We start from the raw sequence: 11,649 nt of genomic DNA, 5'->3' as shown, positions 1-11,649 counted from the left end.
GAAAGAGAAAGTTTTATTTCTTCACTTGGCCTGTTATTTCCTCCTCTCCTCCTTTTGTGCATTTCTTATTATATACATACATATATATATATATATATATATGTATGTGTATATATATATATAAGCACCTTGCCCCACCCCCACCTTCTTTCCAATCCTTCCTTTAAGGTTTAATTTAACAATAACATTTGCGATCGGGGTCCTGAGCATCTCAAGGGCATTGCGCTTGAAATTGCACACACTCTGCACCATTTATCATAGGCTGACATGTGTCATGTTCCAGACTGCAGCTCCAAGAGGTTACAGCTCACGACTGCTTCTTTGTTGATCAGCTGCCGAGACAACTAAGGCACCTTTCTTCCCTTCTCCTTTCATTTTTTTTTCTCATTATTAAAGCTGCCTCATCCCCTTTTTGAAGGCCTAACTCACCCCTTCGCAGAAGAAGAAACACAAAAGAATTTGTATTGTGTTGGATGCTGTGTCCCTCATTTCCTGAAATTTCTGATGGGGGGCCCACTCAGTGTTTAATAAGATCGGAATGCACCACTATAAACTTTAATCTTTGTTGAGAGAGAAACGGAAAAGGCCATTAAAGTCAGCACCGACCTGGCTTTGTTTCCAAGCAGGCAGAGTCCTGCGCAGGATGGGAACATTTGGAACCCTACCTGGACTCCAGCCACACTGACAGAAGCCAGCCGAGTCCTGTTTTCAGAGCATGTTCCTCCATGGTGTGGTCCTTGCTTCTTGCCATCTTCTAAGCTAGCTGGGCTTTGAACTGCACTCTGAAAGTTCCTTTTTTCCCCCCCTTTTTTGCAAATTAAAGTACTCAAGTCAAAGACACGGGATTATTACATTCCAGTGTAAGGCCTCTGTGGGCCTTGCCCACCGAAGCTTCAACTCGTGTCCAACCTTTCATGGACGCTGAGGCTGACATGATTGCTGGGAAAGTTTTAAGAACAGGCTCCCTACAAGAAATACTTGCCTCCCACGTGGCCAGTTTTGTCCTGAGGTATTTTAGAGCTACTATCTCTGGTTGTAGAGCTCTTTCTGCTGAAGAGCAGAGGTTGAGAGTTGAGTTGTTAATTATAGTTTTCAGAGTGGAGTTCTCACATATTCTCTCCATTTTCCCAACCTCCCTCCCCACAGGTTCACCTCTGACCTCTCCTGGCTACCCTCCCTTTCTCTCTGTGACAAAATAGGGCAGTCACTTTTTTTCCCCCGTGAACTCCTTCCTGTCTGTGGTTCTCCCTCAAACATGCTTTACTCAGGGCCACTCAGACTCTTCTACACTCACCCCTCATCTCACATCCTTGTCTTTTTTCTAAAGGGCTCACCGGGTTTGTAGGCAGTATTTACCGTAACTTATTACATATTACATCCCAAGACTGTACTCTCTCCGTTTTGCTCATCACTGTTGTCTCAGCACACTGTAAGCCCTCAAATCATGTGTTGATTGAATGAATAAAAGATACCTTGGCAACTCTTCCTTAGGGATTCTGAAAAGGGGTTGTTAGATCTGTAGTTCTGTGAGCACTCTCCTTAACCACCGTCAGCAGCTACACCACTGATTGCCTCCCCCTTCCCCACACATCCAGCCATTTTAGGTGCACCCTTACCTCAAAAAGGTGAGCCACTCTTTATGGAGCTCAGGACTGGGCCAGAACACACAGAGGCCTCGCTGGAGTGTTTATAATATACAGAAACACACATGCACACAATCTGCCATCAGCTGCTAAAGTTTACTCGTGGAGGAAGTACACTGGTTTAGGGAAAAGGAAACGCTTTGCGAGGTGGCACTTACCAACACTGACTAGCTGTCAAGCCCTGGGTAAGTTTTCAGAACTACGAAGATGGTAAGACATAACCTCTGGCCACAAAGAGCTCACAGTCTGGGATGGGCAATAGTGAATCCAAAACAACCCGGGTGTGGCGGAGAGTGGTGGACAAGCAAAGGCGACCCACCCACACGGGGACAGATTTTGCAGTTTCACAGAAACACTGAGGCTGTGTCTTTAGGGAGGACGTGAAGCCTTAGCCAGGTGGATAAAGGGAAACGGCCTCCCTGGACAAGGGTACTGCCTGGGTAAACGTCCAAGGGAGTGTGAGGGCAGAGTGACTCTCCTTTCCCCACTGCCACCAACATCTCCTGTAAGACTTAAAAAAAAAACCAACTGATCTCCTTTGGGATCCTGCAGAACATAAGTATTAAGTGGGCTGGGCTTATCCAACCTATAACAGCAGATAATGCTCTCCTGAGATGTCTATCTGAATTATCTAAGGAATCCCCCCTACAATAGGTCCCTGAGCCCTGAAACTAGCTAATAATGGCGGCTTCCCCCAAGTAAGAGTTAGGTAGAAACTGAATGTGATGACTTCTATGTGTGTGTGTGTGTGTGTGTGTGTGTCTATGAGAGAGAGGGAGAGAGAGAGAAATAGACCCGAGAGCTAGTGAGATTTGCATTATCTGAGGAAAAGAGCGTGTCCCAGAAAAGGTGTGCCGTTACCGGACTTCTAAGGTGTGCTCACCCATTCAAAATGAGCCCTGGCTTTGCAAACTTCCTGAGGTTGATCTGCAAAACAACTGAGAGTTGAAATCACAGCTCCAGGCACCCTAGAGAAAAAGGTGACTTGAGAAGGATCCTTGTGTTGCCAAAACACCCTATTGAAAGGTGAACAATTCAATGGTCAACTGATTGTTTTGTTTCTATGACACCACACATCAGGGTTGTTTCCAAACATTTTTGTGTTTGGCATCACTTAGATAATACACTGGGATGATTCACATTTCATCCAGATATCTTCACATCCTGAAAGATATATCCTAATTGTCACTTAATTTGAGGTCAATGCATTAGCACAATGATGGACGGAGAAAGTGGCAGCCCTTGGGAAAGAGGTTCAAGTATAAAATCTAAAAGGCTAGGTAAACAAAAACAACTGAATCTCTCTCTCTTTTTTTTTCTGCCATAGGTTTAGTGCTTTCCATATTTGCAAAGCAGAATTATTATTCTCACTACCCTCAAAGAGTGTCATGTCACCCAGCTATGATTTACCCTCCTACACAATGGGTTTAGGAATTGGTGAAAGACCATGTAATCACGAACCCTAATGTGTCACTGGTATCAAATCGGCATTTTTGTTATTATTATTGGTTTCTTGATTTTCACTAAAACCATAAAAAACAACCTATAACCAATTCACGTTTTACTCTTATTAGAAAAGGATCTTTGTCAGGCTGTTGGGTAATAAGAGGGAGGTGACTGACTCAAGAGGTCAAGTGACTTCTGAAAGGATAGGTGCCAACAAACCAAACAAGTAAAAACAAAACCAAAAAAACCCAGATAAGACATAATAATAAGCTGAAAAGTATTTAAAAGCAATCAAATGAAGATGTTGAGAATATTATACAAAAGAATAATTATATTTGTACAGTAGGTAAAATATAGATTACAATTTATAACAGGATACAGGAAGGAGACAGGAATTGTTTATGGGACCTTGTGACAGAATTTCAACAAATCTCTTTTAAAAGCTTTCTCTTTGCCTTGGCATTGAGTCCTGGGCAGCTCTGGCAGCCACGTGAGCTGAAATAAAATGACCAGATATTATAAGGTCTGAGAACAGAACCTGATCTGAACTCCAGATTCAGCTATGATCCTATCTTGCATCCAGTTCATGTACTGTCTGAAGCCTGATCGCCTCTCTATCTGAGAACATTAATCGGGGGTAGGTTTGCCTGTGGAAACTTTTCTAGTAGTTTCTTTAATGTCCCGTGGTTTATGAGAGCTTTAAGTTAGCCCTTTGGGCCTCCGTCCCCCAAGGAGATTATTTCCTTGAAGGTACTGGTTTAAAAGTGTGTGTCTACATGAAGATAATCTGTCTAAGTGAAGTTGGAGGCTATTCTCACAGAAGCCTTCCTCCTGTATGATGGTCCTTTCATGGGAGTTCGCATGAATGGCAGTCCTGCTCTTACGGTTGTTGTGGTAAATGTGTTAATATATGTGAGGGCTAACAACAGTGCTTGGCACATACTGAAAGCAATAAAATAATAGCTGTTCTCTTGTTATCATTATTCCTCTTGCAAGTCAGCTGGATGGGTAAATTAGGCCTCCTTGTACATTTCCATTGGGTTTGATGCAATTGCTAGTTTCCCTTGCTTTATCCTACCTGACTTTTCTTTTATGAGAGAGAGAGTGTGTATGCACGCAAGCCGGTGGAGGGATTTTGAGGGGTGGGGGGCAGAGGGGAAGGTAGAGAGAGAATCTTAAGCGGCCTCCATGCTCAGTGTGGAGCCCAGCATTGGGCTCGATCTCACAGCCCTGAGATCATGACCTGAACCAAAATCAAGAGCTGGGTGCTTAACTGACTGAGTCACCCAGGCACCACATTCCTGGTCCCATTTATGAATAGTAATCATTAAGAGTTATCGTGCAATCATTGTGTGCTAGACTAAACCACCTTATATGTATCATCTCATTTAATCTTCCCCAAAAACCTTGTGAGGTAGACACTGTTATTTTTCTCATATCACAGGTGAGGAAACTGAGCTCTATGAGATTAAGAGATTTGAACAAAGTGGTACCACTGGTGTGAGCTGATCTGGGATCTGATCAGCGGTCCAGCGTCAGAGCTGTGTTTTCACTCCCACTCATTTCTGTCGCCATTTCTTTCCTCATGATCGCTGCTGGACTCAGTGGTTGAACTGTGCACCTGATGATCCCCCTTTGTCTTCCTTCGGGTTAGACCTCAACCCAATGCCACCCAACCTCACCAACAACCCAGCCTGATCATCCCCAACGCCCTCATTTTATATTTTTCTAAATTGAATAGTCTATCTCCATAGCCCTGAGGAACATCTTTCTATCAAAGACATTTAGAACAAGGGAGTTTTCACACTGGGACAGAAAACAGTAGTCAAACCCACCTCATAAAATTCACATGTGATTAAGCGGATAGATAAAATTTTTACCAGTCCTTGCTAAAAACCATTTTGCATCTTATATATAGTGGAAAACATCAATTCACCAGACTGTTTAGAAAATGGGGGGTCTCCAAGTAAGCAGGCATTTTTTGCTATTACTCGTTGATCAAGAAAACCTCAAACCCTTTGTTCCCATTGCCATGGTTATCAAAATTGTTTTCTTCCCCGCCTCAGCAGTCACAGTAAACTGAGCCTGCTTGGTTCTTTCTTTGATGATTTAGATTCTTATAGTTCTAAAGAGTCCATTTTATGGCTATGAATTGTTGGTATTTATTGCCACAAACATAGACTATGGAGGAGATTAAGAAGAGAGAGGGATTTTTTTCTGACTTGTTTTCTATCTGCTTAAGTCTATAGTATTTTTTTCTCCATTGGGGGTCACTTTTCTCCTTAATGTGAATCAATGCATAAAAGGAAAAGTTCACAGTTGACTGTTGGTTATGCTCACTTTAGTCAGTGTATTATTTTATTTCATTTATTCCTTTCCCCTCTGCCTAATAGGGTGACACTGCTCAATTATTTTCTCTCCTCCTTGGCTCTCTTGGTTTTCCTCTCCCTCATTCCCAGGGAAGAACTACTTCCCCTTTTCTGTGTCCCTCTAAGCCATATATAGCATTTATAATCTTGTCTCATAGTTACTGGTCTACAACCTATTTCCCTGACTTCCTCTTTCCTCTTCACTCCCTCTTCTGCCCTGACATCTCCAATGCCTTTAATCCTTCAACAGCTGTGGGTACCACCACATGTGGTGCTGAGATACCCCACCCTGATCTTAATAATATGGTCTGGTGTGGCAAGGGTGAGTACTAGGAACAAGGACACCAGAGTCCTGCCAATCCTTGGTTACATGACCTCAAGTAAGAGTAGAAAGTCTCTACTCTGAATGCAACATTAAGAACTTGATATGAGATAGAAGCCCACGTAGGTCAAGTTTCTTGTCCACTATCACACAACCATGGTTTGAACTCAGGACTTCTAGTTTGGATTCACTTTTTTTTTTTTTTAAATATTTTACTTATTTATTTGACAGAGAGAGAGATAGCGAGAGCAGGAACACAAGCAGGGGGAGTGGGAGAGGGAGAAGCAGGCCTCCCACTGAGCAGGGAGCCCGATGCAGGGCTCGATCCCAGGACCCTGGGACCACGACCCGAGATGAAGGCAGACACTCAATGACTGAGCCACCCAGGCGCCCCTAGTTTGGACTCATTCTTTCTGCTTCATTTGTCATACGAGGCCCTTCTTACTGAGACGTATGTTGACTTTGGGCATAAAAATGAGACAGAATTATAGTTGTGAAGTTACTTTTGAAAATATTCAATGTTAAACATATAAGCACTGATACCTCATATGTGAACAACACTAATAGGTCTACTCAAAGATGCCACCCCTGACTCAAATCTGTGCTGAGAACCACAACAAAGGATAATCTTCTCAGGTGTGGATTCTACCAGAATAGTGAAGTTCTTGTCATATTTCCGTAGTACAACTTAACAAATTTCTTTATTGGCCCAAAGGCAAACCAGAGGGATGAAGTTTGCTGATACTAACCTAAAGACTGATCACTTTTCCTTCTTACTATTACAATATAAATGAAAGAAAAGAAAGATGCCAAAGCTGGGCAAAATAAACATAAAAGCACAGACTGATAAATAACCTTTCATTTAGTATATCTGTTAGTTAATCAGTTTAAGAGAAACAGCAGGAGTATTTCAAGTAAGAGTGTTGTTCAAAAACAAACAAAGCAAAAATAAATTAAAATAGGCAGTCACCAGCATTAGGTATTCCAAGAAGGCCAATGGGACTTTCCAGCTGTAGACAAATGGCAAAATCAGAATATGGAGATTGGGGCCTTCCAGAATCATCTGAAAGGCACAGAAGGAGTTAAAATGTGAGTATTAAGCAGTGTCTGGTAGGTAAGACTGTGAATATAAACAGAACAAGCCAGCTCTGTCCTCACATCTAAGGGATTACCATGACAGAACCACAGGCATCGTGCAGAAATGAAATCAGGATGGGAAAAGAGTTGTTGCCTCTGGGAACGCTAAGATGCCCACGACCCCCTCTTCCTGGCTGCAGGGCATGTGGCCTGGGGCAAAGATGGTCATATTAAAAAAATCATAAGGTGGTATGCAAATTCCCAAATACTCATTTTGCTCAGAACTCAGAAACTCATAAACTTTAGCAGATTTCCATGATATCTAAATGAAGTATAAACTATATACACTAAAGATGTTCGTTGCTTTTCATGTTTGCTATACAAAGGGCAACAGGACAGATATCCACCCCCAAAATCTCTAGGAGAAAAATACTTATAAAAAAATAAAATCCAATGACATTATTGGACACAAACCAGGTTCTTGGTAGGAGTCTTTTGTCATTAGTGAAAAATCAGTTACCTATTAATATTGTCATTTTTTTTTAATCTAAAATATGCTCCAATGGGCCATAGAGGAAGATATCCTTAATTTGCTTCCCTGGTTGGTGGTCGCCTGAAGAAGGGACATGGAACTGCTGGTCCCAGGAAATTAAGAGAAGCAGTGACAGGGAGCTCAGCAGGAAGCTGATTTGAGACTAGCGTAATTGCCAAGATGATTAATTATTCCTTTGAGTTGTACACAAGTGTTCTTTCTCCCCTCTCCACCAGCATGCTGACTTCAGAAGAGGAGCTAGCCCACACTGGCGGGTCCAGCTGCCCAGACACAGCCAGTTCTGGGGCCCCATTCTGCCCCGCAGAGCAGCCACCAAGGTATGGGAGGCCTTCTTTTTCCACTGGAGAACTGCCCAAGGTGTCACCTTGTCACTGCTCACACCCTCTGTCTTCAAGAGAGTACTGTGCATTCCTCCATGTTTCTCAGCCCCTTGTGAAAGTATTTTTATTCAGGGCTTTTCTTTTGCTATTAGGGAGGAGACAGGAAGGTGATAAACTTCAACTGGAGTGCCTACTCTTAGCTAAGAGTTTTACCAATGTGGTTGCATGTGATCCCCCCCAAAGGCCCATTAGATCAGTATCATTTTCTGTACTGTACAAATAAAAGGGACTGAAGTCAGCATAGTAAAGAGCCGAGCCTGTAGGGCAGGGATAGGACCAGAACTCAAGTCTCTCCCACCCCAGAGTCCATTCCTGTGCCATTCTACAAGACCCCCTCCCCAACGGAGCACCCAGTTCAACACAGGAGTGTTTTGTCCTTACGCTAGAACCTGCATGCATGATCCTTCCCCAGAAAAGCCAATAGAAGAAGGGTGAGATAGGATAACAAAGGTATGTTTGGAAAATGTTTATCAGTTTCTTGGCTGAAGAAACCCAAGCTACTTGGCAGCCAGTATGATTCTATTCCAGTATATTGAAGAAGAGAGATGAATCAAGAGATGGTACAGTGTGTAGGGCTTAAGAGTCCTGTCCTTGGAACCATCTTGCCTGGGATTGTATCCCACATCTACCAGTTGTTATATTATAGACTTAAATACTCTTTGCTTCAGTTTTCTCAGCTGAGAAATGGGTATGTTAAACTGTACTTACCTCACAAAATTGTTTGAAGGATTAAATGATGCATGGACACTGCTTAGAGCTGTTCTTGGTGCCTAGTTATCAGCTGTTATGATCATCGGAGTAGCAGTGTATACCCAACTAAGCAACCATTGATGAAGTGAAATAAACACAAACTTTGGGCTAAAAATCAGTGGCAAGAGAAAAAAAAAACAAAACTGGCAAACATGGCAGGAAAGAAAAAAGAATTGGTTCGACAACAATTTGGGTAAAGACAAGCTGGAAACTTGGGCTGGCCATGAGCTCAATATGAGCTGAAAGCTGAAAGAAGGCAGGTGAATGCTTTATACTAACATAAAGCAGAGTGTCCTGAGAGTCTTCCGCCTCCTGCTCTGGTGGATCAGTCCTGAGCTAAATTGGTTCCATTTCTGGGCAAGTCTGTTAAGGGAGAAATTAATAACCCCAAACTACAGTGTGTCTAGAAAAGAAAGAGTGAAAGCTGGAGGGGTTTGGCAACTTCTCCATTTAAGGAGGTTGAATTTAGAAACGACAATGGGGAGAATCTTGACTCACTATTTAAAAGAATGTTGTAACTATGACAACTGTCCAAGTATGAAATGGGCTGATTTGTAGCTCATGAGCCCCCTGTCTCTGAAAACAAACTTGCCATGGATTTTGTTAAGAAGCTTGTTCATGAAAATCTGAATTACATACACTGTTGGAAAACTTCTTACTCTCTCTGACAGTTCCTGATTCTATGACAGAAAGATAAATCTGCCCATATCCACCTGCCTCTGATAACCAGCCCCCACATTTAGGACTCACCACGCTCACCAGTGACCATTCCCTCTGGTTTCTATGGTGGGCGGAGTTCTCCCTACGAGGAGGGGGAGTAGGCTGCTCAGTAGGACACCCACGGACTTATGCTTCTTGCTATTGAGCTGGATGCTTCCCAAAAACCAGGTGTATTTGTCCCCATTTCTATTTAAACTAGTTGCATCTGTTACTATAATTGCTTAGTTTCATTAAACATTATGTAAACTGGTGAAATATTACTGTTAGAAGACAGCAAGATGTTGTGTCTATGAGAACGAAGTTGAATGCTTTGGAAAGATTTGATGAAGGCTATTTGCTAAAAAGTAATTGCTGTTAAATTAGGTGTGAGTTAGACAAATGTATAAGATTGGGAAAGATCATTAAAATTTAGATGGATTCTCTTCTGAGATTGCTCTGCAAGTTTTTAAGTTCTGGCTCCTCTTTGTAGACACTGAAAAATCATGGATGCTGCCTAATAAGTGTGATTTATGCAAAATGGCGATGCGGCACTCTGATGGGCAGGCCCATGTGCAGAAGGAAGGCCTTGACCTTATATCCAGAGGTTGACAAATTATAGATACATTTTAAGTTAAAAAGTTTATATATGATTTCTTTCTTATGATTCTCTGATGACTGGTATTTTAAATTTGTCATCAAGTTTCCAGCACCCATAACTGCACAGTCCTTTTATGACTGTTATTGCTCAGACAGTAACTAAAAAAGGTGGCTTCTGCTGTAACTGTTAGAGTGAATGGCACAACAGAGTGTCACCTTTAAATTCAATGGCAGGCAAAGGCTGGGACGAGGCATTCTGGATGGGGAGATATCCAGTGCGGTGAACATTGCCAAGCAAGAGGGGAGGAGCCAACTGGGAAGGCTGGTGGGTCTGGGTCAGAGAAGTAGCTTTAGGATTCAAGCCCTGAGACAAGGGGGAGTAGGGTAAGGTCACTGCCAAATATTGGATATTCCCGTCACAAGATGAGAGGTACAAGTGTTTATAGATAAAGCCAAGAAACAAAAGCCAACCATCAGGACCTGAGCTGAGGTTCAGAGAGAGGAGAGAGGGGTGCAGGAGGCAGGCACTCAGTGCCTTGCCTTAGTCAGATGGCGCAGCCTGGCCCCCACTGCTCGAAATGACCTCATATCAGTGTTGGTGTCTCAGAAGTTCCACCACGCACCTGTCAGTAGGTTTGGTTTTTTGTTTTGATCTACAAAGGGCATTTGATAAGAGGCAATAGAATTGGACTCGGTGATTTGGCGTTGCCATAGTCTTAGGCAGATCCTGAGCTAAGACCCTTGACCATACTTCCTCTCCATGGTCTTATCTGTCAAGAGACATTTTCATCTTCCTTAGGGTGAAGTCTGAGGAAATGGCAAGATAGTATATGTAAAAACATTTTGACAGCAGTAAATAAATGTAAGCTTTTACTATGGTTTGCAAAGACTGGGTGGCGGGACCAATGTTTTGCAGTTTTTTTCAAATAGGATTGGCTTCCTGGTATGGAAAATATGAACTTATGTAGGGGTAGAAGTTGGTAGAACTGCAACTATGAAGAGATTCCAAATAATTTATTTGTTTAATTATTGATATTATGGGGGCACCTGGGTGGCTCAATTGGTTAAGCGTCCAACTCTTCTTGATTTTGGCTTGGGTTTGAGATGAGTCCAGTGTGGAGCCTACTTAAAAAAAAAAAAAATATTGGTATTATGGCCACTGCTATTTTAGAACTAGCCATACATAGATGTATGTAAATATAAAATATATATTTTAAGATTTTATATTATTTATGGGGGGGAGGAGCAGAGGGAGAGGGACAGGCAGACTTTGTGCTGAGCATGGAGCCTGATGCGGACTTTGATCGCAGGACCCTGAGATCAGGACCTGAGCCAAAACCAAAAGTCAGATACTTAACCAACTGAGCCACCCACTAAACATGTATTTCATACATCCAAACCACAGGGTTGGATTTTAGTTTTTTTTTTCTCAAATGTTCTTTCGTCAGTTCTTTGGATTTAATTAAAATATTTCTAATTTGTCACAGGGATAAATAAAATGGAAGATGTACTACAAAGTGATGAAATAGACAGAATTATAAGATAAATCTGCGGTCTCAAACTCAGCTTCAGCATTATTAGCTGTGAGATCTGGAAGAGCCTCAAGTAAATTCCCACCTACATGATCCTCGGTTTCTAAACCTCTAAAAGAGGTGATAGCAAAGCTAACCTCAATGGGTTATATGAGGATTAAATAGATTCATGATAATGCATGCAATTTGCCTAGTTTGATAGTGGGTACTAACGAAGCAGGCATCAAAATTAGTTTACATTGATATTATTCAATGGACAAATGAAATTTTTATACACTCAG

The 11,649-nt window shown here is 42.1% G+C and overlaps 1 long non-coding RNA gene across 1 annotated transcript in view; it reads left to right on the top strand.

Moving 5' to 3' along the window:
- The first annotated feature begins 485 nt into the window (after positions 1-485).
- The window catches only part of LOC145723304 (uncharacterized), a 17,158-nt gene continuing 5,994 nt past the window's right edge, over positions 486-11,649 (top strand). The window contains exons 1-2 of the long non-coding RNA XR_014148233.1: positions 486-728; positions 7,626-7,727. This is a non-coding gene — a long non-coding RNA (uncharacterized LOC145723304). The remainder of the gene's footprint in view (positions 729-7,625; positions 7,728-11,649) is intronic.

The sequence above is a fragment of the Leptonychotes weddellii genome, chromosome 9 (genome assembly GCF_054177405.1).
Source record: "Leptonychotes weddellii isolate Sample4059 chromosome 9, ASM5417740v2, whole genome shotgun sequence".
NCBI lineage: Eukaryota > Metazoa > Chordata > Mammalia > Carnivora > Phocidae > Leptonychotes > Leptonychotes weddellii.
This window is presented reverse-complemented; position numbering and strand designations above follow the sequence as displayed.